This window comes from Papio anubis, chromosome 16, assembly GCF_008728515.1.
Source record: "Papio anubis isolate 15944 chromosome 16, Panubis1.0, whole genome shotgun sequence".
NCBI lineage: Eukaryota > Metazoa > Chordata > Mammalia > Primates > Cercopithecidae > Papio > Papio anubis.
The window spans coordinates 49,299,860-49,325,111 of record NC_044991.1 but is presented as its reverse complement, the minus strand read 5'-3'; the positions used below and the strand labels follow the sequence as shown (position 1 = coordinate 49,325,111).

The following is a 25,252-nucleotide window of genomic DNA, read 5'->3' as shown; positions in this document are numbered from 1 at the left end:
GGTAGTAGTACTTGCTTTGGAAGATTGTTTTAGGGATTAAATGAATAAAAAGCGTTTAGAACACTGCAGGACTCGTTGTAAGCGCTGTATGTGTTTATGAAACCGAATATAAACAAATAAGCACGTCCCCCACCCAGCCAACGGCTTTGGGGGCCCCGTTCTGGCCAGTCCTGAGCCCTTCCACACGGCCCAAGGCGGGCTACGGGTCTCCAATCCGAGGAGGGTGCCGCACTCCTGCCCCTCGCTTCCCGGGTTCTGCGCCCAGCGCCATCCCGTGCGCCCCCGACCCCTGGGCATGGGGCACATGCAACGGGGAGCCGCCAGGGAGACCCCAGAGCAGCGCGCCGCGGGCCGGCTTCCCCGGACGCCCCACCCACCTCCTCTTGGCGCTGCCCACCACCCGCCTCAGCTGCTCGGCCCCCGGCCCGCGAGGCTGCGCCCCCGACCCAGTAGGCGCCCCCTCCTCGCCCCGCGGGCTCGCGGCAACTGGGCGGCCGGCCCGGCCCCTGCCCACCCCCAGCCCAGCCCGGGCGCGCCGCACTGGGCATGCTCCGTAGCCTGGGCAGGTTGGGGCTGCGAGGCGACAGCTCGGGCTCTGGAGCCGGGAGGCGAGAAAGAGGAGGGAGGCTCGGGGGCAGGGGAGGAGGGAGCGGCGGGCCGCGGAGGGGCGGCGGGGCCCGGAGCCGGGGACGCGCAGGGCCCGGCGGTGGGCGGGCGGGTCGGCGCTGTCCCGTGGGCTCGCCGGGGAGCCACAGCGGAGACCCCCGCCCTCAGCTGAGGTAAGGACCGCGCGGTGGGGAGGCGGGGAGGCGGGAAGGCTGGGAGGCCGAGGAGGGGGGGCGGAGGCAGGAGGGAGGGCGGGACTGGGGTGCGCCGGGAGGGGGCTTGGCGGCGGCTCTTTATGGCGGGGAGGGGGTGGTGGCGCCAGGAGCAGTAAGTGAGCTGCACCGCTAACAAGATCTCACACACACAGACACACACACGCACCCGCACACACGCGCGCGCACACACACGCGCGTACACACTGGGTCTCCAGGCAGCGGCCGTCACCGCATCCCCGGCAGCAGCTCCAGGCAAAGTGACAGGTAGGAAAAGGCATTTCGGGTCCCGCCCGAGGATGCTCCCGCCCGCCCTGGCCTGCAGGGCTTGTTTGCTTTCCGCGGGTGCGTCCCGGACGCGCGCGCGCGCACCCGGATGCCCAGCGGGGACCCCGTGCAGGTGCCGGTTGCGAGGCGCCCTGTGCGCGCGGGAGGCAGGGGACCCAGACGCCATCCCCCTTCCCCTGTAGTCATCGCCTGCTGGGTTTCCTCAGACTCTCTCCAGACCTTCACCCTCTTCTGGGCTAGAAATAGCTCGGCTCGACGTGTGTATGATTATTTTGGTTGGAAATAGTTGGCACCGTGCAACGCATGTAAATGTGTATGCGTGTGGATCTTCTCGCCTCTTCTGGGGAAATCATAGAAATGATTGACCGTTTCCACTTAAAACAACACTGACAGGCTTAGCACTCATTGGGGGCAGGGTTCGGGCCTCCTAAAAGCCTATTAGTGAAGGAAATCCTTATTTTCAGAATTTTTAAGTTGCTTTTGCTTTAACCGGTTAGACTCTGTATAGTGCAATACTTCTGAGTGTAGACTTCGTATTCATGGTACTGAATCGAAGTATGGAAATATGGAATTCTCTAATTTCCAAGTGTGTTTAAGTGCAACTTTATCTAGAATCATAAAACTAGCATTTTCCTAGAGAGAAACACAACTGCCCCACTATAGTTTCCATAAATATGGATATGTCTGAAAGATGACCCTACTCTTCTAACTTTTTTTCCTCTTAACTTCTATAGTGATTCTAGCTATTGTTCTAAAACATGTATTTGAAATTTAATTTTGGCTAGAATATTCAGGAAAGGTCTTTTTTTTTTCTTTTTACCATATATGTGATATGTAGTTGTCTATATATTTAAGTTATATATATGTGGAGATAACTGCTTAATAATTCTTTTTGTCTGGCAATAGTGGCATTCAAACATAGGCAGCTATATATCATTTAAAAATGATATTGAATTTCCCCTTTAGAGAGAAATCAGATTTATAATGTAAACATGACCAGGAAAAGCAACTGGTGACTTTACCTGGGGAGGCTCCAAGGAGGTTAAGAAAGTATCTGAACAGTTGTGCTCTTCAGTATAGGAAAATTGTGTATGTGTAGGTGTGTGTGTGGGGGGGTAAAATTTTAACTTTATTCTTTTATTGTTTTCAAGACTGCTGTTTTCTGAAATGTGTGGTTGAACGGAGACCCTCATATTTTATGCTCTTCAAATTTGGGTGGCCTCAGTTATAGAATCATACAGAAGATCAAAAGTCTAGCTCAGCAGGGGCACGAGGTGTAATCCCTCACTATCTGTGTTATGTAATCCAGAATGCTGTTTTTCGTAGGACAGTCTTGCATGATTCTCAGCTGGTGTATTGATCTATTATATCATCTTCCTTTTGAACTGTAGTAGTTTAATAAATGATTGCCATCTTTGGAGATCACCTGTTTTCATAAAAAATCACTTTTTGAAATGACAAAACATTTTTATTGGCACTTTTATGAACATAGGACTTGCTGCCAGACGAGTAACCTTTTGAATGTGACATATTGTAACATAGCTAAAGGTACTATGTATTAGCTTATGGACTACACTTCCTTCCAACTATATTATTACTCAACAATCAGAACTTAGTTTTGATGATATTACTACCCAGCTCTGAATTAATCGCTGTTGAAAATGCTGTTCTACAAGTAACTGTCAAAACAGAATTTCTGACTCCATTTGATCACTGGGTGCACATTTAAATCTGTCGGAATAATTCTACCTTTATTTTGCAAATGCATACCCACGCAGAAAGCTTTGTTCTAAAATACTCTATTGGAAGTTTTATATTTGTATGCCTGAAAATGTGAGTGATGTTAAACTGCTTACATGTCCTGGAATCGTGAGGCGGTGTGTTTTTGCCTTATAAGATAAAGAAATACGGTAGTTACAAAAGTGTTACAGGTTATCAAAAACCTTTTGCAGAAAAAGATTTTAAAAATCTGTATCACCTCTGAAATATTTCAACCACAGCAAAGTCCATTCAGTGCCCATAGCACAGCTAGTTTGCCTTTCCCAAGATTATGCACAACTGACTTTAGATTAATGTATACTGCTGACTTTGGCAACATGGGGCAGTTATATTTGGCAATTTCAATGAACATGGTATTTTCCTAAGATACCACTAACTTGATTTTGGGGTTTGATTTATTAATAATTGAAATGCTTGCCTGATATTCATCTTTACCCCACCCTCTAAGTAAAATTGAGGTGAAAGTGAGCTTCAGGGCTGCTGTGCTGTTTTCCTTGCGATCACATTAGCATGCTAATTTGTGAAAGGGTGTAACAATATAAATGAAATTAGCTTCTGAGTTTAGTGTCTGAATTTTCATCCCCAGTTTTTTAGATGCAGCTGGCAAACTCAAATAACAGAATTAGTGAAAACATTTTGCAGATTATTAAAAAAAATTAGTAATTCGCTGAGTTTGATTTTTTATTTTGAAATCTTGAGAGTAAATTTTATCTTTTTGGATTAGAGCACTTAGGTAATGTAAGAAAGATTTTGGATTTCTCATGTTCTGCACACTTAATAGTGAACTCAACTATTCTTGGGGAAGTATAAATTTTCTTTGAAACTTAAAATTATTTAGCAGACTGTGACTAAATTATTGTTTGTGATCTCTTATAAAGTAAGGGTGAAACAGCATGTTGATTAGCACCAATGGCCCAGGTCTTTTAATAAACTGTCTTCCACAGTGAGTCCCTGTAAAATCAAGAACTTCTGTATTTGATGTGCAAAATTAGGTCAAGGACTAATGGGGATGTTTTAATGATCACAGTTGGTATTTTATGTCCAGATTGAAGTTTTTATTTTTTTTATTTATTTATTTATTTTTTATTTTTTATTTTTTTTTTTTGAGACGGAGTCTCGCTCTGCCGCCCAGGCTGGAGTGCAATGGCCGGATCTCAGCTCACTGCAAGCTCCGCCTCCCGGGTTCACGCCATTCTCCTGCCTCAGCCTCCCAAGTAGCTGGGACTACAGGCACCCGCCACCATGCCCGGCTAGTTTTTTGTATTTTTTAGTAGAGACGGGGTTTCACCATGTTAGCCAGGATGGTCTCGATCTCCTGACCTCGTGATCCACCCGTCTCGGCCTCCCAAAGTGCTGGGATTACAGGCTTGAGCCACCGCGCCCGGCCTGAAGTTTTTAAAATAGTTGCTTTTCACCTCGTAATATATGAATGTGTAGGCCATATTAGTGTCTGTCAAGGAGACTTATCTGCCTATTGGGAAATAAATACAGCTTTTCATCGCTGGTGGGTGGCAGCAGTGACTTACTGTGGTTTTGCTATTGGTTTTCAGATGTTAACTGTGTTTGCAAGGACACTGCTTAATTCTCAGTGCTGTCCATTCCACATTTTCCTATTTCTCTCTCATATTGGGGAAATGGATAACCTTGTGTAGCTCTTTCTTCTATTCCTCAGTATCTGTTTGTTTAATAGTTTTGCTTTTGATAAAGCCTCACCCTTTAAAGTAGAAATACTTTCTCAAACTGTAATATTGTTTATCTAGTTGTGCCTTAGAATGATATAAAGGTTTTACATGTTCCTAGGCTGTGATTCTTTAGCTAACCAAATATAAAAATGAGTTTACTTCCTTGCCAGTGGAGGCAGACCTGGGTGATTATGCATTACCGAGTGGATGAGTGTGACATTTGCATTGTCTTGGTTGGAATTAAGCTTGCTTTGAAAATATCACCCTGGAATAACTTTTATTTGTAAGGCCCACTTCACTTCATTGCAACAACCACTCCCAAACCCCTTTTTCTGGGTGGAAGGGTGGAAAGAATCTGGGTGGAAGCTCACACCTTTGGATGCTTTTCTATGCTGAAGGCGTTAACCCAAGTTTCTCTAGGAGATGAAAGTAATAATGCTATACCTTTCAAATCTCAGCTAGGAGATCCTTATGTTCCAGGGAATGAATGACCAGCAGAGTCTTTATTTTCCCTGCATGAACTTTGTCTACTTTTCCTTTCCTTTATTAAATCAAAATAGTTGAAACAGACATAAACCAGAAGGTTTTTCTCTGAACACCTCTCTTACTCACTACTTATGAAACCTTCAATGAGAATGTCACACACCATGTGACCATAAGATAGTGTTATCTTCTCCCCTTTCCTGGGAGTCTCCCTCAAAGTTCACAGGATCTGTTGGTGTACCTAGGGCTGGGAAATTCCACCTCTAGCTATGGAAATACCCTTGGGCCAGGCAAATCATTGCTTTAGGATACATTGCCCTTCTTGTCCTCCTGAAAAATTAAAACATGTCTTTGGCTTCCAGACATGAGTGAATTGAAGTAGCCATTTCCTTAGAAACAGGAAGAAAAAAGCAACTTGAAGTAATTAATTGTAAACAGCTCATCCAGGGAGAAGAGACCACAGACCCTTGATTTTACATTTGACACCTCCCTTTCTTCTCCAGAACAGGAGTTCTTCATTTTAGGGCTAAGGATGCCGTTTGGTGGGTTCACGAATGTAGGTGGCAAATGAATTACATCTTTATATTCACTGACTTCCAAGTGACAATTGGGGCAGGTGTTAGAGCTACTACTAGATCTTGGCATTTAGTGGGTTGAAGAGAAACACATGTATTACTTCACATATCCCTTTAAAAAGTTATTTTGATAATTATATTTCAGTGAGATTGATTTCCATTGTACTTTTAAGTATTTAATTTTATATATTTAAACATATTATGCTGGGCCAGGCATGCTGGCTCACATCTCTAATCCTAGCACTTTGGAAGGTAGGTGGATTACTTGGGGCCAGGAGTTTGAGACCAGCCTGGGTAACGCAGTAAGATCAATTTATATAAAAAAAAACTGATAAAAAAATTAGCCGAGTATGGTGCACATGTCTGTAAATCCTAACTACTTGGAAGGCTGAGGCAGGAGGATCGCTTGAGCCCAAGAGTTCAAGGTTATAGTAAGCTGTGATCGCATCAGTGCACTCCAGCCTGGGTGACAGAGTGAGACTCTATTAAAAAGATAATAATAAAATGAAAATATCATGCTGAGAAAGGTCTTTAAGGTTTACCATATTGCAAAGGGCATTCATGACCCACACAAGGTGAAGATGATGTTTCCTCAAGAAATGCTTCCTCCCAGAGGCCCCTGGCTCGGTGGGTCTTTTCACTGTGGGTTTGCGTTGAGCAGTGGTTGCTGAGACCTTCAGGCATTGGAATCAGGCACTGATTTCCTGACAAATGCCCTGTTTTAGCTTGAATGCTGACAGATGCCCTCTTTTAGCTGTGTGACCCTGGGCATCCACTCTGAACCTCAGTTGCCCTATCTGTAAAATGAGGAGAATAACCCTATGGGGCAAAAGTGCTTGGTGCTGCACTGTGAATGATGCAGCATACTGTTACTGCTGCTACTACAGCTGCAAAGGATCCTAGGATCTTTGGGTATGCCCAGGTTTGGGAAATTCCACCTGTAGCTATGGAAACACCCTTGGGCCAGGAAAATCATTCCTTTAAGATACACTGCCTTTCTTACGCTCCTGAACAATTAAAGCATGTTTAACAAGTGCTAGTGCCCCTTCTCCTAATGGTACTACTAGTATTATGGCTCTCATCTTGTTCTCCTTTATAGGGGTAGACGGCATTGACCTTATCCATACAAACAGCCTGAGAAAATTCCTATAAAACTTACAAGGGACACTTACTCTGCCACTCTGCAAGTACAGAAAGTTTCAGTCATCCCACAGGACCACCATGAAGTACCAGATCTTCCTTTGGACTTGCCAAGCCCAGTGACTGCATTTGGACAGAGGGACCTAATATTAACTCAGTCCTAATAGCTTCAAAATTCTGTGACTTTGGTGTTTCGGAATATAATTCAGTGAGCCAGATGCTGTCCCCAGGGTATCTGTCTCCCAGCTAGCCTTTTTTTTTTTCTTAAACAAAACAAAACAAAACAAAACATATAAGCCATTTAGGCCTGGAGGGAGAAAGACCTCCACTAGAAGAATTAGGGCTCTCTGGTGTTCAGGGGCAGTCATCATGGAGTTTCTCTGAGAGTACTCAACATCTCTGCTTTACATAGTATTATAATAACCACAACAAAATAAAACAACAGACATTTGTTGAGCACTTAAAATGTGCCACTTTATTTAATCCTTCTGACAGCCTTTTTGGGTGTGTCCTAATAGCATCTCCAGTTTATATTTGGGGAAACTGAGGTTAGGAGACGTTAAGTTAATCATCCCAGGATGTTAAAGTTAGAATTGAGACTGAAACTCAGGTAGGCTGACATCAGAACTCCAACTTCTAACCACCATACTGTGTATTACCTGTCATTAAGCTGGTGCATGCTGCAGAAAGACTTGTTACCGTAACAAGTTTTGTGATAATTATTTTAAGTGACTAGGCTGAGATGTGACAAAAGCTTCTGGCAATCCTGCTGTGAATATGGAATTGGAATAAGAAGTTGAGGATAAAACTGTGCATTCTTATCTAATTCTAGGTACTTCTGTTTGTGCAGTTGCATGCCAGAAATCTGTGATAGGGAGAGTACTAAATGCTGCTTTGTGGTAGCCTAAACGGCCTTTAGTTTTCTGGAAGGCTGGTTTTACCTGGTGAAGTTCCTCATGGTTGTAGTAAGGGTGTTGTATACTCTGATTCCTCCAAGGGCCAGGTAAGTGAAAGGCCCAAGTGTGGCTGACCAGGTGTCAGAGACCTTAGGGAGTGGTGAGGCTTGCGCCCATCCGGGGGCCCAATTGTGCCCGTTCCCATGGGGCAGCTACCACTCGGGTCTGACAGGTTTCTGCCAGGTGGGCCTAGGGCTCAGGATTATCAGTGCCTCTACATTTTCAAGAGAAGCATGAAATCCAGATTTATTTGGAGTCTTCTCATTTTAAAATGTTTGGAAATAATTAACATGAAAAACAAACCTGTCAGCCCATGGTGTGGCCAAACAAAGCACATTTGTGGTTGGACCCAGGAGCTCCCATGTTGAGCCTTTTGTTAACTGTAAGGGCTTGGAAACACCGTGTACCAGAAAATGTCAGTAGTTTTTGTTTTGCCCTTTAATTTTTTTGGCTGTAAAATTTCTTATAAAGGTTGTTATGGTCATTTATTTCCAGTGTACATAGATTTCAGATTCTGAATTTCTGCTTGTTTGTTCTTTCCCTGTACCCCATTTTTCCAAGCTGTTGGCAAATTACAAAGTTGAGGGGGGAAGGACATGGTTTTTTCTCCTGTTTCATGATGTTCCTTTAAAATAAGAACACCTGGCTGGGTGTGATGGCTCACGCCTGTAATCCCATCACTTTGGGAGGCCAAGGAGGGTGGATCACTTGAAGTCAGGAGTTTGAGACTAGCCTGGCCAACATGGCAAAACCCCGTCTCTACTAAAAATACAAAAATTAGGCGGGTATGGTGGCAGGCGCCTGTAATCCCGGCTACTCGGGAGGCTGAGGCAGGAGAATTGCTCGAACCTCAGAGGCAGAGGCTGCAGTGAGCCGAGATCACACAACTGCATTTCAGCCTGGGTGACAGAGTGAGACTTTGTCTCAATAAATAAATAAATAAATAAATACACCCAAGTGTAGAGAAATAGGGTGACTTCATTTATGGAGACGCAGAGGTTCTCTTGCCTGCCTCACTGATGTGAGCTCTAACCAGTCACAAGATGTCCCCCCTGCTATTTGGTAGTAGCTATATTTGTCCTGGAATATGGAATACAGATCTGTTTCTGCAGGCTAGTGTTTCAAGGTGCAGTCCACTTAACAGCCCTCATTTTCCTTGGTGCTTTTAAATGAGAGACCACACTGGATCAAATGAAAATGCAGTTCCTTCGGGATGTGTTTCTCTCGTATCTGTGAAAACGTTATTATTGGACAAATCATCAAAGCCCCCTCTGGGATTTCTTATAATTTTTTTGTTTTCATTGGTTTTTTAAAATGATGTAAGTAATACATTAGTATGTTCCAATTGAAGTGATGATGCAGAAATATGGAAGCAAAATGCAAAGTACCCTTTTCCACGTACACCCATTCCCTGATATAGTCATTGGCAATAGTTTAGATAGCCTCTTTCCCTCCTTTTTTCCATACATTTACATATATAAGTATATATACATGTCATTTTCTTATTACATAAACTGGATCATATTGTATACATTTTTTTTCTGTGACTGACTTGCTTTTGTCCACTTAACTGTATATCATGGAGAGCTTTCCATGTCAATATGTTAGTTATCTTGTTCTTTCTAACATTGCATAAAATTTGGTAGTATGGATGTACTGTACTTTATTTAACCATTCTTCTGTTGACACTATTGCACACTGAAAGATTCAAGATCTTTGTTCATAGGTCTTTGTGCACATGTGTGAGAAGATTTTTTTGTAGCTAAATTTCTAGAAATGGAACTATTTGGTCAAAAGCCTATGCACACTTCAAATTTTGACAGAGCACTGATGAATTGCCTTTAAAAAGGTCTCCATGAAATTTGTGGAACCTCTGATGATGCAGCTGAACATAGCCTCTAATTGCATCATGTCCCATATTGTTACCTTGCTTTACTAATTCAGTTAGATTTCACTTGTATATGGCATACCAGGAGGTGATTTTAGAAATAGACTATGTCCTTAAAATCCCTTGAAAATGCAATTCTTAAACAAAACGAATTGATCAGTTAAGGGGCTAATGTAAAAACTCTTTAAGAAAGACATACCTTGTAAATCAGAGAGTTGAAAATCTGTTTTCTGATCAATCTGGTGAGCTGTGAAACTCTAGACCCTTCCCAGCAGGAAAACGTCCATAAGCACCCTTTAATCTGTGGTTAGAGAAGTGAGGTGGTCCACAGCCAACACAGACAGATCAGATGTTAATACTGGCCTGGGAAAATTAATTTCATTGCTAAAAAATCCTTTCCAGGTGTGTTTGTAGCTTTAGATTTTCAAATACTCATTATTTAAGAATCTCTTTTACTTTTTAGTTAAAAAAGAATGAGAAGATTAGGAGATAATGCTATTTAATAGTTTTATTTAATGGATACCTGAATTTAATGTCCATGACTCTTATTTTTTTATATTTTATTTTATTTTATTTTATTTTCTCACACATGTGCACAAAGGGTCTTGCTCCATCACTCAGGCTAGAGTGTAGTGGTGCCATCGTGGCTCACTGCAGCCTCAACTTCCTGGGCTCAAGTGATTTTCCTGCCTCAACCTCTCAAGTAGCTGGGACCACAAGTGCACACTACCACACCTGGCTAGTTTTTTCTGTTTTTGTAGAGACAGGGTCTCGCTATGTTGTCCAGGCTGGTGTTGAACTCCTAGGCTCAAGCAGTCCTTCCACCTCAGCCTTTCAAAATGTTGGGATTACAGGTGTGAGCCACTGTGCCTGGCCTGGCCATGTTTTTTAGAAATGATATGTAGATAATGGACTATATAAATTAGAAACTACACCTTTTCTTTTCTTTTCCTTTCCCTTTCCCTTCCCTTTCTTTTTTTTTTTTTTTTTTTTTTGAGGTGGAGTCTCACTCTGTTGCCCAGGCTGGCGTGCAGTGGTACGATCTCAGCTCACTGCAACCTCTGCTTCCCTGGTTCAAGTGATTCTTCTGCCTCAGCCTCCCGAGTAGCTGGGATTACAGGTGTGCACCACCAAGCCCGGATAATTTTTGCATTTTTAGTAGAGATGGGGTTTTCATCATGTTGGTTGGCCACGCTGGTCTCGAACTCCTGAGCTCAACTGATCCGCCCACCTCAGCCTCCTGAAGTGCCGGGATTATAGGTGTGAGCCACCATGCCTGGCCGCTACATCATGTTCTCTTTTAAAGAGATATTGGGATAAATATTACAGGAAATCTAGGTCATTGATTGATTCCTATTTTCAGAAGGGACTACTTTGATAACTGTAATTGTTATCAATAATATGAAGTGAATTATTTGGAATTTTACAACATTCCTTGAAAGACTGAGACTCAGTCAGGGTTAGTGAGTCTTGATTAGATAAATGACAGGAAAGTTAAATACTGTTTCTGTTTCCCAAAGATGGATTTAGTTCTTTCATCTGTTTCTCCAGATATTCATTTTTAAGAAAAATTCTGGTTCGGTTGGCAGTGACATTCAGATTCTGATTGTATGCCTTCTGCATGTTTATTTTTACAACACACTGTGAATTGTAGAAATATGGTGGGACAGTCATATTTCCTTGGCATTGAAACCTTACATATTCAAGAAAGTCTGTGCTAGGTTTTGCTCATGGAAATGTTATAGTGTTTCACAGTTTACAGACAATTTCCTTTGATAATGTCTGTGAAAGCACAGTGGAGGGCACCACCTGGTCACTCTTTCAACCTGTATCATTCAGGGCCCTGCTAGGGAGCAGATGGCATGTGTGTGCCAAGTCCTTTGAGGAGGGCTTGTTAAAGGGACCCTTTGGAAGATGTGGGCAGGTGTAGGGAACACAATCAGGGTGGGTGCTAAAGAAAGACCCAGCAGTGACAGGGAGTTAGTCCTACTCTAAGGAAGGGGCAAGAAAGGCTGACAAGAGCTGTATCCCTTTCTAGAGGGACCCTGTCAGCCTGTAATATCCCTCCAGGGAGACAGAGGGGAATATATATACCTTCCTCACTCTCTACCTGTCTCCTAAATGTTGGCTGGTGCCTTCCATTAGCCGAACCCAGACAGAAACCAGAGGGCAGGAGAGAGGAGGATGAGGGTGGAAAAAGTAGGTGAATGGTCTGAGAAGGCCAGTTTCAGACCCCCACCCACTTGCCCTCCAGAACAGAGGTTTGCAAGGTTAAGCAGTCAGTCCAGGGTAGAAAGCTTATGGTCTGGTTTTGTGGACAAAGAAAATAAAAGTGCATCTACATTGATTAAATTGAAATTGAAATTGGGAATCTTCTACAATACCACATGGCTGCTATCAGTATAATTTGTGGTGGGCCTTAGAGTAACATTAAATATTTTTTTTTTAGTTCCCTTTGGAATGGATTTTGCTTTATGCTTCTTGGGAAATGCGTAGAATGGGAAATGTTATATGTTTATCTGATTAACCAAAAATGTGGGCTTATAGATAGGACAGACAGAAGGGATTCATAGTCTCTCGACATGGAGTTGGATTCCTAAGATAGACATAATTCCTTTGCTTTTAATATTTTATAAAAAATATTTTATTTAAAATGTCAGTACCTGGGAGAAGAGACTAGGAGGAAATTAAGGTTATTAACAGTAATTTTCCATCAAAGAAGTCAATTTAACGGAATCATTAGCATCACTGAGTAGAAATGAACAAGCTGTATTTCCCCATTTGTTCAGCATGGCAGTAAGATTCTGAAATTTCAGGCTCATTTATTCTCTCGTTTTCTTGGCCCTGTTGTTTGAAAAGGTGAAGTCTGCTCTTTGGTTTGTGTACTTGTCCTGAATGAACAAGCAACGGAACTTAATTAGAATCATAAAATGATACTGCTATAAGGAATATCAGAGTTTATTTCTTCTTACCTCCAAATGCATGGAGTAAGAAACTGAGATACTGGTTATTAGCAACTACTACTTTGCAAGTTCTCAGAGTTGGTTACTCTGGAAAAGTTGTATCACCTCTCCATCTTGAAGGAATTGCACTAGATTAATTCATTTTTGCTTTTACCCTTATATATTCCTGAAGTCTTTGATTTCAAGGGTTTGGGTGTCCATTATACACTATTTTCATAGATTAGAGGCAGAGCTTCATGAGTACCTCTTTCATTACCTAGCCCTTAAAATGGTATTCTCTGGAGGTGTCTACATTGCTTTTGACTGTGTTCACTCTGTAAACTCTTTCTATATAAGATAACTCATTCACTTCTACCATTTTTTTAACCCCCAATTTACTGAAGACTCCTCTATCACTGACCTCTTGTTGGAGCTCCAGATATATCCTGTTGTCTGCTGGAGATCTTGACACTGAAGTCTATGGGGACTTTCAAATCAAAGTGTACAAAACAGGAGTCCTCAACTTCACTCCAAACTTGTGTCTCCTTCCGGTTTCTAAATCTTCATGAAACAAGCTATCCGTCTGTTGAGTCTACCCCATCAATATCCTTCATATTTGTTCACTTTTCTCCATTCCTATTGCTGCTAGCCTGAATTTATGTCCGTGTGATTTCCTGTCTTGATTGTTCCAAGAATTTTTTCATTCAGTCTCTCTATACTGTCTCTTTCTCATCTGTGCCTTCATTCGTGTCTTCTGTTGGCTATTCAGTGAACATCAGGTACTTTATCAGCGAGATCTTGCTCTCAGAAGTTTACAGTTTACTGGAGGGGACAAATAGACACTACTTTATAAGTTTACATCTTTGGCCATTGACTCCATTCTCCACACCAGCTAAAGTAATTTGCACAAAACAAATCTTATTATAGCATTACCTCTAAGATACTTCAACAGCTCCCTGTTGCTATCAGGATTAATTTGTCTTCCTAATTTGCCAAATGTAAGCCATCCACAGCCTGACCTCTGTGATGAACTTTTAACTCCTTTATTTGCATCACCTATACTAGGCTGTGTTGAAATCCAAGAACATAAAGCTCAAGCTGCACTGCATTAATTACTATGGCTTGCAAATTACACTTTGCACTTCCACCCCTTTCTTCAACTGGCTTACCTCAGCCTTTAGAGACTCCATGCAGTTACCATCTTCCTATAAAGCCTTCCTTGATTTCCACTCTAGTCCAGGTTGGGTGCCCTTACTTTAGTCCTCCTGTTGAATAGTTTGCAAATTTTAGCCACAGCATGACTCTCTTAGGAAATGGAACAATCTGGTGCATATTAGTGACTAAGTTGATGTCTCTTAAATGAATAAATAACTAAATGCCATTACTGCAAAGTCTGCAGATTGGGTAAATCAGGAAAACAATCTGATGATTAAGCAAAAAAAAGCCAGCCAGTAAACTGAAGACATCTGCTGACCTATTAAAGAAAAAAGTATTTCATGATTATTTATACTGGCCATTGAAAAGTAGCAGAATGATCAATTTGGAAATATGATAAATAATTTGAAAATTCTATATCCATTATTTCTGGTAACAGAAATCCTGATATTGTAATTAGTATACTAGATCCAGAGGAGACATTTCCCTGAAGATAGGTTATCATTTTTTTCCTGATAGGCACATACTCATATTGTTTTTCCTATTTTATGAGTTTGATTTTAATCACGTTATTCTCATTTTTCCTACAGTGTGTAGGAATTAGAAAATAAATTTCTTATTTCAAACATGGTTGGAAATTTAGGAAGAAATAATTTATTTAATCAGATTATTTTATCAAGTGGGACTCTTAGTAATTTAAAATGCTTTGTATTTATTTTCTTGTAGCATTTTATTTTCAAAATGACCTGCAAATACATCAATGCCAAACAGAGAAAGCAAGAAAGTCATTAATTAATTGAAGGGAAATATTCTGCTGAATATTGTTTTTTAGAGAACATCTTTTATAGTTCTAAAACCAGAAGGGAGCAGTTTATTCATAGTGGTTTGAATCTTGTGAAAAGAGTGTCTTTGACAGTCTTCACCAGGCCCCCTTCGCCAAGCATTAATAGGACTTAAGAAATGTCTTCTTCACAATTGGCTTCTTTTTGACTTCACAGATTTCTTTTAGCTTTGTGTTGAAAAGTGCTGTCTAAGTATGTTAATTATTAGATATATCATTATTCAGATTTCAGTGCAGACAACATTTAGGAGGATTATAGTTTAGTTATTGCAGCTGTTCAGAAAACACTTCATGATAGCGCTTGGAAATACAGATAGAGAATATTTCCTTTTATTTAGAGACTTTTTGGATCTGTGAGGCCCTCTGAGAATCTTAAGCTTGGCCCCATTCTGTCCATTTTTCATTCCCTTTGAAAGAGTTTCAAAGTAACTGGTTAAAGTTTCTCCCCATCTGTCATAAGTAGCATAGAGGGATTTCTTGTGCAGCTACCAAAGGGAAATGAGGAAATTTAAAAGTGCAGATGATTTGGGTATTAATACATGTCCTGGCAGTGACTCTGCTAGAATCAGGCTCTCCCAAACCATTTTGTTGTGTGCCAGTTTTTATTTTCTCAGCTACAGTATTATAAATATGGCAGACCCACAGGTTTTCCATAAAGATTGATGATCAGGAGGAATCCACTCGTTAATTAAGAGCAGCAGATGCCTTCTGAAAACATTCTGGAAATGTTCTACATTATATTGAACCAAAGTGCTTCCAGCTTTGTTGGAAACATTAAGGCAATAATTACATGGAAGGTATGCCTCATTTGTCAACAGGGTTTTTGGTCTAGAATATCGCAAGAGCAATTCCTATCCATTTCCTTCTAGAGGTGACAGCAACCTTCTTATTGCAGAAGGGTTATGGTGTGGGGAACATAAGTGCTTACCAGTAACTGCTTCTTTTCCTCACACAGGATATGAGATACAGGATATGAGACCCTCAGAGAGGAAGTCTCTTTCTCTACAAACACACACACACACACACTCATACACACACACACACACGCACTGCAGGTGCTTGAGCCACACTGTGGAATGGGATACATAAGAAATTGAGCCAGTTCTTTGACATTTTTGAGTCTTTACTGGATGGCTTTGCAGTATTTTAAAATGTTGAAACTTACCAGGATTCTTTAAGACCGGGCCCCTAACCCAGCATTTATTAGGCTTAAACAGTGTGCCCTGGGCCTTCAGAATGCAATCCCATTTCATTGTCTCAGCAATTCTGCAGATTAGGTATAATTACCACCATTCGATACTAAGAAAACTGAGTGATTACAGCACTTACTCAGGGTCACATGGTTGATCAGATGTATAGACAGGTTTCAAAATAAGGTTGACCTGACCTGAATCTGTGACCGTACAGGCACAGAGGAAAGGCCATATGAGGACATGGGACACGGGAGAAGGTAGCAGTTGTCAAGCCAAAGAGAGAGGTCTCAGGAGAAACCATGCTTGCTGGCACTGGCACCTTGATCTTGAACTTCTAGAACTGTGACAAAATAAATTTCTGTTGTTTAAGCTAGCCAGTCTATGGTATTTTGTTTTGGCAGTCCTGGAAACCTAATACAGTGGAGGGTTTCTTTTACAGGCAGATGATAGCAGACCTTGGGATATAAAAACAAAGTATTATGGACCAATATATCAGAATAATAATTTTGGCATTTGAACGCATGTTCCTAATTTCAAAAGGTGATTTTTGTCTTGAGTTGGTTTAGTTTATAGGATATTTGCTTTCACTGAGCTTTCATAAGAGTTAGTTTGTTTACAGGCAGAGATGAGATAAATCATGTCTTTCTTTAGCCTGTTTCTTTATTTCTTTTTTTCTATGTGAATTTCACATACTTCTTTAAAGAGTCTTATAATTAAAACATGTCATGTTAAATGAGCTCAAATCTTTTTCCATAATTAGGAACTTGAATCATTGCCTAATTTATAATTTGATAAGTAATGTGTATTTGTTGAATTTTTCTGCTATCAATGTAAGTCCTGGGGTAATTTTCTAAAACAAAATAAAAGTGGTTTTGGCTTTGTTTTCCTAACATATTAACAGTAGTCTAGGAAATATTTTAATTTCTCTTTAGTTAGTTGGTGCTTTCTCTTTGTAATTTTTTTTTGTGTGGAGGATAAATTATCATAAGACTTTCATTAAGTACATTGTAGTGTTTTGCTTAATTTGGTGCCTGTCAGGAAAAAACCCAACAGCACAATGGAGGTGTTATGAATGAGTTAATTTATTTATTAATTTCAATCTAAATTTTTCACTAATGGAGAAATAAAATATTTGTAGAATTGAAGTTATAAAACAGCGAACATAACTGCTGAATGATTTATATTCGGTACATTCTTTAATATAAAGATTGGCTATAAAGACATCTTGACTATAAAGCATGACATTGATTTGCTTTACATAAAAAAAGAATATTTTAAATTTTCTTCCTCACAATAGTATTACTTGAGTGAGCTTTTTAAACAGTATAGTGCTATTTTATTAGTTAAGTAATGCATACATCTGACTAAGTGTGATATATTGTGTTTAAAATATTATTCAGAACCTAGCATAGCTACAGCATAGAATGTGGTCACATAATAAACGTTCTTCTTTATGTATGTGCGTGAACTTTCAGTGAGTCACATGAGCTGGTTTCGTCATTTGAGTTTATCTGAATACATTAGTTATGAGCTATTTAGCTCTTTCAAGCAGCATTATTCATTCTCAAATTTTAAATCAGATTTGTACAGTAGCTAGCACATAGTAGGCTTTTAAATGTATCCTAAAACTAATATGTAAGACGAGGACATGGGCCACAAACTGTTATTTTACTTTCCTTCCTTGTTTCATGGTTTTGTATATCTTATTTTGGATTTGTATGCATTCTGCTGTTTCTAAAATTAGTATCTAAGCAATGCATTTTTTAACATTAATTATCAAGTTTTGTCTTACTCTTAAATTTTGCCTTATATAAGGCAGCATAAGTGGGCATTATCTGCCTTGCTGACACCTACTTTCCTGGGGTGAAATATATTGACCTTGACTGTAACCTTGACATTTAAGATAGTTGACTAGACTCTGAAAAGAGAAACACCAGCATGATTGTAAATCACGCCTATTTGTATAACATCCTCAATTACATAATACAAATAATCCACAAAATTGCCAAGATACTTGAACATATTATACGGGGATTGGTCTTAGCAGCACAGACTTACCCATGGGTATTAGTTCATTTTCTGAAGAATCTTTCACCAAACTGAAAGTTGAGTTTACAGTCCTGAGAATGTGACGCCTCTTTAGTTATTATAACCACAAAACAGTGGAATGGCTGTTTCTTCCTTTGAGCAGAATGATATGTTTAAATTCTTTTTTTGAGGGATGATTTCAAATGTGTTAATTATGTGGCTCAATTTGGATTATAAGAGATGATATAAATTAAATTATCACTGAATTTTTACCCTGCCTACCTCACTCACTTTGACCTTAAGATCTTATGAAGAGTGAGACAAAGCCATCATGATGAGAAAAAGTGATCATCTCAAACTCGTGTATGTAGATGAAAAAGGATATATGTTTCTGTGTGAGGATCCCGTGTGGAAATACTTTTATAAAGTTACTCGCAAGTACAGCATCGGTTTATTGGGAAGGAAATGAACATTTTTTGAAGTGTCTTGTGAAGGTCAGGAACTCCACTAGGGACTCTCCTTTGGGAGGAAGTTTAGCAAAATGGTTGTGAATGTGTATGATGTGCATTGTGGGGTCCTGGCTTTGCTACTGAGAAGCCGAGTGACCTTGGTCAAGTCATTGACCTCCTCCTCCTCATCATCGTTTTTTGTATCTATCCTGTGAGATAGGTGGCAATATCCTCATTCTACAAATAAAGAGACTGAGGCCCATTTAAGTAATTTGTTCAGGTCCACATAACTAGCAAGTTGCAGCGCCTCAGTCTGGAGTCAGACCCTGCTCAGGATTCTACCCTCTTCTACCCCTTCAATGTGGTCTTCCCCTCCTTCCAAGGCTGTCTTTGCCTAGTTACCAAGTTGATAGTTTTGATCAGATAGGTTGGTTGCTTTCATGTTGAATGAACTCAGATTAGGAGCACCAATCATAGGAAAAAGGTTCTGAAAAGGGAATTGGGAGAAGTGACTTATAGCTGGCCATTGCCCTAGCTGATTATGTGTTCTTCAGCAAGTCATTTCACATCACCAGTTTCAGTGTACTTAGCTCTCTTAAATGAAGGGCTTAGGCTTGTAGAACTCTTTCTTTTATATTTACCCCTTTATCATCATGAAGTGTTTCTCTTTGTCTCTAGTAATCCTCTGTGTTGAAGTCTATTTTGTCTTATTAATATAGCCAGTTCAACTTTATTTTGCTTACTGTTTGCATGATATAATTTTTTTCATCCTTCCAATCTATTTGTGTGTTTCCATTTAAAATGTGTCTCTTTGTAGAGAGCATATAGTTGATTCTTGCTTTTAAAAAAATCCATTCTGATAATCTTTGCCATATAGATGGAATGTTTAGTCCATTTACATTTAAAGTTGTTGATATAATTATATTATGCGGTTAACATTTTATGAAACATATTACATTTGCACTTTGATTTTTCTATATCTTCTCAGTTTTCTTTCAGACTTAACTTTATGGAAAAAAAGTCACAAGACTTATTTTATACTATACATAGGTTGTATACTTAGTATAATTGGTTTGTTGAATGGGCCACACTTAGTAAGACATAAACAGAAAATAGCTTTATTCTCTCCTCTCCTGTACTTTGGATGATATTTTTTGGCAGATCCTATAGCTTTTCAGTCATTTTACTGTATTGGAACAACCTAATTTTCAAATATTAGAAAAATGTAGTACAATGTAAATCAAAACTTCCATTTTTCCATCCAGTTTATAGCTTCTCCCCTTTTTCCATTCTTAGGCTTGAGCCCAGGCTTAGTGATTATCAGTATGGAAGAAAAGGAATTCCTAGTTTAATTCTCCTCTCTTCATCTCCTACCAATGTCTGGCTCCTCCAGAGTTGGCACAGGGGACATAAAAGGGGCCAAGGCTATTGCACTTAGCAGGTGCTGTTTGTTTTCAAGGACAGTTCTTTCTCATACACACCCTGATGGATTTTTCTGGAGAGCCCTTGCAGGTCCATTGGCATCATGCCATTAATTTGCTTTGAGCACTGCAATATCAGCTCCTCATATTCCAGTGGAAGATCACTGGAGTGTCTCTGTGTCCTTGTCCAGGCAATCCATTCAGATGGAGGCTTTTCAGGATCATTCAAACTTGACAACCTTCCATAGTATTCACATGGTCCACAGAAAAACTCTCATCTTAACACCATCAGACCCTGAGGGCACAGCCTGCTTCTACTTCTACTGGGACTCTGTTGCCTTGCAGGTGGCATCAACCAGCCAACCTGATACATATGCTATGGTTTCTGCACTGAAGCAGGCATCCAGGCAGGGAATAGAATATCAGCCTCTGTCATTGCAGATAGACTCAATTTATTATGGCTTTTCTTTTCTTTTCTTTTTCTGCCTTTCTTACGAGGTGTTAGAGAGAGAAGGAAAGGGAACTGTTGAATTTTCTTTGAAGAGATTGCTGCAGTGCAATTTTTCTCATACATAGACTCTGGAGGTGACCTTTGGACTGGCTTGGCCATGTGTAGCAAGTCCTATGGACATATACAAGGACCTCATCATATCACCTTTGGCACTGAAACGTTAGCAGAAAATTGAAACATTAATTCCCATTCTCATCATTAGAAGAATTTGGAGATTACTGGCTTAATAGCAGGATGCACAGTTAAGTGTTAAACCTTCAGCTACATTTATAATTTGTGAACTGCCACACTCTGTAAGCTTCTCCCTTCATGTAATGAGAAATACTAAGTACCAAATAAATGCTTAATGAATCAAGTCATGGTGATTGCAGGATATTGGTCTCTGGGGAAGGTAAGGGTGACCAGTATAATAAGAGGAATGAGGTTACTAATCTGCAAAATTCTTTACTGATTTGGTTAAACAATGGGTCACTTAAGTGGAAAAAAATAGAATTCAAAACTACTGTTAACTTTGTCAAACTAGTTGGTCAGGTTGGCCTAGGTATATAAAACCTGAAACTGGATTGACAGGCACTTCTGCTGGAAATCTCTAAACAGTACAGATCATATAGGTATATTCATAAATGTGTATATATATGTAAATATATGTGTACTTTTATTGAGGAATGTATATATACTTCTGCATATATACACAGACATATAAATATGTATTTTATTGTACTAATATAACTGTCAGAGAAAGAAATGACATAATGATGTCATATAACATATAAAATATAAAAATATACTTGAAGAGTTGGCAAATAATAAATAGCACAGATAAAGGAGAATGGTTTGGAACAAGAAACAGGTAATTTTCCCTAATTTTTGGAGCAGAAATAGATGAATATGAAATGTATGTATCAGTTCATTAGTTAGCTTATTTCAAAGTACAAAATAACCTTAAAAGATTTAATGTGGTTTTGTGCCAGAATTTATAGGTGACGATATGATAAGAAGTTATTTTAAAGTTATAAATTTAATTTTGACTAATTATCAATATATTTAAAAACATATTAACATGTGCTTTACCCTAATTAAAAGGAGATTATATCTCAGTAGTGTCTAAGATTTTTAAAAATAACTTTGTTACTTATAAAAGTAATATGTGATTAATTTAAAAATATTGGAAAATAACTTAAAAGCATAAAGAAGAAGGGAAGAAGGCAAAACTACCTTTAATCTCATTATAATAGGTGGTAACCAAGATAGGCCAGAACAAGAAACACCAGATTACTTTTTGTTTATTGATACATTTTTTTCCATGAGTGACAAAAATTAGTCTTTTCATGGTAGAACTTCCTTTGATCTATATTTAATTAGCTCATTTAATTTTCTGTTTAAAACCAATAATTCCTTTCATGGCTAGACTTTGTATGTAGGAAGTAGTTCTAAGATTGTGTCCAATATCATCAGACATCTGCTTAATATAACTCCTAAAACTTTATTTGTAGACCAGATATTTGTATAATATTTGGAGCCTTTGTCAGTTGTTAGGAATTACTTTAAGATGTGGAGAAAGAAATTAAGTTAACTGGTGAATAAGGAAGTATTTTCACACTTAATCCCGTTTTTAGTTCTAACCCTGGAATTGCTTATAGCAGTTAATGTGGACCTCAATATTTCATTTTCTAAATGGGCAGTGTCAGTATGATGGTGGGGTTAAATGCAAGGGAGATGCTTTTTTCCTCCTTTTCAAGGTATACTTTAAGCAAGGTAAGCATTCATAAAGGAGTCCTAATTTACTAGAAAGCTTGAAGTTTTGGAGCAGAGATTTTCAAAGAAGTTGTATGCAGAGTTCTTTTTGGACTATGGTCTGATAGTGTCTTTGTGAAAGTATCTTCTTCCCATTTCTTTTGTTATGAAACCTGTTTTTTGAAATCATTGGCCTTTGGTGAACATTGAACACATTGAAAAATAGCTGTATAGGAGAAAAACTGTGTGTTATAGTGTTATTTAATTGAGAATACTATTTGTGTGTGTGTGTGTGTGTGTGCGCGCGCCTGTGTCTGTGTCATGGAAAAGTATTGAAATGATAGATTACTGAAACAAAAAGGAGGCTTTGTTTATCTTTCCAAAGAGAATCGAGCCATTGTTTGGGAAAAGACCCAACATCCTTTTACTAAATCATATTTTTTTCAAATATATGTGTATGGCAAATCTTAAAATAATAGATAATTAACTAATAGAAAGGGGGAGAAAAAAATGGAAGCATGCTTTGTCACCCGATAACTATCCCAAAATAAGTTTGGCTTCTAACACATTTTTAGTGTGGTTTTTTTTTTTTTTCTTCAAATGGGTATTAGATAGCTTCCGTGGTAGAAGTGAGGACTTGCAGAATACTCTGTGTTACTAAAAAATTGCTGGAAAAGTTAACCTGAAATGGCAGAGTAAAGAAGCTCATGTTTCAGCTAATACACTGCAGTAACTTTTGCATCTCTGCACGTTCATCACAGACTGTGCGCATATTGTGTATAAATAATTACCAAATGTTTCGAGGGTGGTGATTCTATTTCTTCTCCATGAGAATTTATAAAGTTGTTAAATTCGGCTTCTTTGGAGTCATCACAGTTTATTTCACTGAGATGTTTACTGGATAAATATTTTCACAGAGGTTTTCATCAACTTCAAAGAGGTAGTATTTATTCAATGCAAAGTGTTAGGAGCCTATTGCAATATACATTCGATTTTTTTTTCTTTCAACGGTAGAGTTGTTTCTCTTTTTGGTTCAGACGAATTCATTATTTTAAACTGCTTCAATCAATTCGATATGTTGCATTCATAGACACAGTGGGTTTTATTTGTAAGCGTCCCCAGAGACCAGGGTCCCCAGGGTCTTGGTGCCACATGTTCTGTAACTGTGACAGGAGAGCTGGGATGTTTGTACCATACATGGGAGAGGGCTGATTTCTGAGAGAAACTAATGCTGTTGACTCATAGGTTTCTTTTTATCATTTCTAGGTCATGCAAGTACACGGTAGCTTTTAAAATAACACATGCCATAGGTATGTAGAGCCTTTGTAAGTCTTTACAGCTGTAAAATGAGCTAGAGAAAGTCACTATCTGGGTCATGCGGAACCACATCTGGTTTATGATATGGGCACATAGTAATTGTGCTTGAGGTTATGATGGAGCCTCACCTTGCTTAGTTTTTGGCCACAGACTGAAGGTCCCTTTGAATGTTCCCTCAGCTAATGTAGGTATGCAGTTTATAAATAATATTTTCATAAGGACAAAAGTGAGAAGCAGCATTGTATAGCAGAAACGTGAGAGCTGACCTTCCTAGGTTCTGACCTTCCTAGGTTTGAATATCCAGTCTGTCTTTTGCTAGAAATGTGACCTCAGGTGAGCTCCAAAGCTCCCTCTGAACTTGTCCTCATGTGAAAGAGGAGAGACTCGTGCCTAACTGGGGAGCGGTGAAGACTGCATGAAATACCAGATGCAAAGTGCCTAACACCTCACCTGGTTTATACAATAATAGCTACCTCTTAGTTGTAGTTCTGTTCTTTTCTTTCTACAGACATTTGACCATTAAATACACAATTCGACTCATTATTATATTTCTAGATTTTTTTTTTCTTTTTGAGGACTGCATGCTTTTCATAAAGTCTCTCGGAAAAGTAATCTCTATATAGTTTTGCTTCTTCATTCATTCAGCATTTGTCAATACTTGTTACAGGCTTGCTTCCTGAGGTCTAGGAGTTTATGTTTATCAAGAGAGATCCACAGATAAGAGAAGTTACTGTAGAATTTTAAGTTCCACAGAAGGTGCATTTCTGAGGCCCTATAAAGCAGAGTAGCAGCATTTGAATCAGGTCAGCTCTTCAGCCCTCAAGAGGTATGTTCATGTTCTTGTTTTCTGTTTTTTAGTGATGTTCCATTTCTGGTGTTTAATCTAGCCATGCCCCTAAATATTTACTTTTCTTTGTGAGACAGGTTAAGACTGCCTTAACTTAGAAGATTCTTCATTTCTTTGGTCGTTGGAATAGCATTGCTGTCTTTTTTGTCACCATTCTCTTTTGCATTGTTATCATTCTCTTTTGCATTGTTAATATCAGAATGTAATGGTCCTTAGAAAAGCACAGTGTGGCTTGGTAGAGTGATGTGCCTTGTTGTTTCTGATGTTTTTTTGATTCTCCCTGAAGCCTGCTGGTGAGCCTGCTGGGTGAGACATCCTCAGTGTTGACAAATGGAAACTGTTGATGAGGTTTCCACTGCAATGGTGATGTATCTGTTACTGAATAGTTATAGGGTGCATCGCGGTTAGTTAAAATAGGAGCAGCTTCTGAGGATACAGAAGGGGGAAAATAAGTTATTGCTGGTGTATATTAGAATATTTTTGGCTGCGAGTGATAGAAAACAGCAGCCTAAACTCACAGAAGTTTAAGAGAAATGCAGGCTTAGGAATCTAAGCATTTGGGGCAGATGTGGCATCTCAGCAGTGCCATCAGGAAATGAGGTTCCTTCTTTCTCTCCACTCCTTATCATTTAGCATTTGTCTTCATAGGTGTGAGATGGCTCTGCACCACCCAGGAGCTATTTTCAGGAATGAGGGATTGGGACTTGTTTACATCATGAGAATGAACTTTCTCAGAGCTCTCTCTCCTGTATCTCATAGGTCAAAACTGTGTCATGTGTCTATCCCTAGCTGCCTTAGTATCTGGGAAAGCAAATCATTTTAGTGTAGTATATTGACTCCTAACACTATAAATGTTGGCTAAACAAATAGCTAGAGCCACCGTACCTGGGAATTTTGTTTTTGTCACATCTACTAGCTTAGTTTTAGATTTTATGATTTGGTAAGTATTAGATGCTACTTCATTCATTCACTTATTTGACACGTATTTATTAAATACATAAGGCCTTAGGATATACCATTGCAAATTTAATAAAACTAGTCCTCATATTGTGGCTGCATGAATGTAAAATATCTAAGTATGGATGTGAGCTAATGGATGTTTCTCTTAGCTCATGTAGTAAATGGCTAGAACTGTGATTTTCAAATTGAAAACAACTGAATTTTGTTTAGCTGACCTCCGTCATGTAACTCGTTCATAATTATTA

The 25,252-nt window shown here is 39.3% G+C and overlaps 1 protein-coding gene across 12 annotated transcripts in view; it reads left to right on the top strand.

Moving 5' to 3' along the window:
* The first annotated feature begins 638 nt into the window (after positions 1-638).
* The window catches only part of PLCB4 (phospholipase C beta 4), a 419,746-nt gene continuing 395,132 nt past the window's right edge, over positions 639-25,252 (top strand). For 4 of the 12 annotated variants that reach the window (XM_021921227.1, XM_021921224.1, XM_021921225.1 and 1 more), the window contains exon 1: positions 639-779. The gene's annotated coding sequence lies outside the window, so the exon portion shown is untranslated. Of the gene's footprint in view, positions 780-915; positions 1,086-21,285; positions 24,027-25,252 lie in introns of those variants that run through there. The other 8 variants (XM_017945009.3, XM_017945008.3, XM_009216540.3 and 5 more) reach the window with 6 other exon arrangements.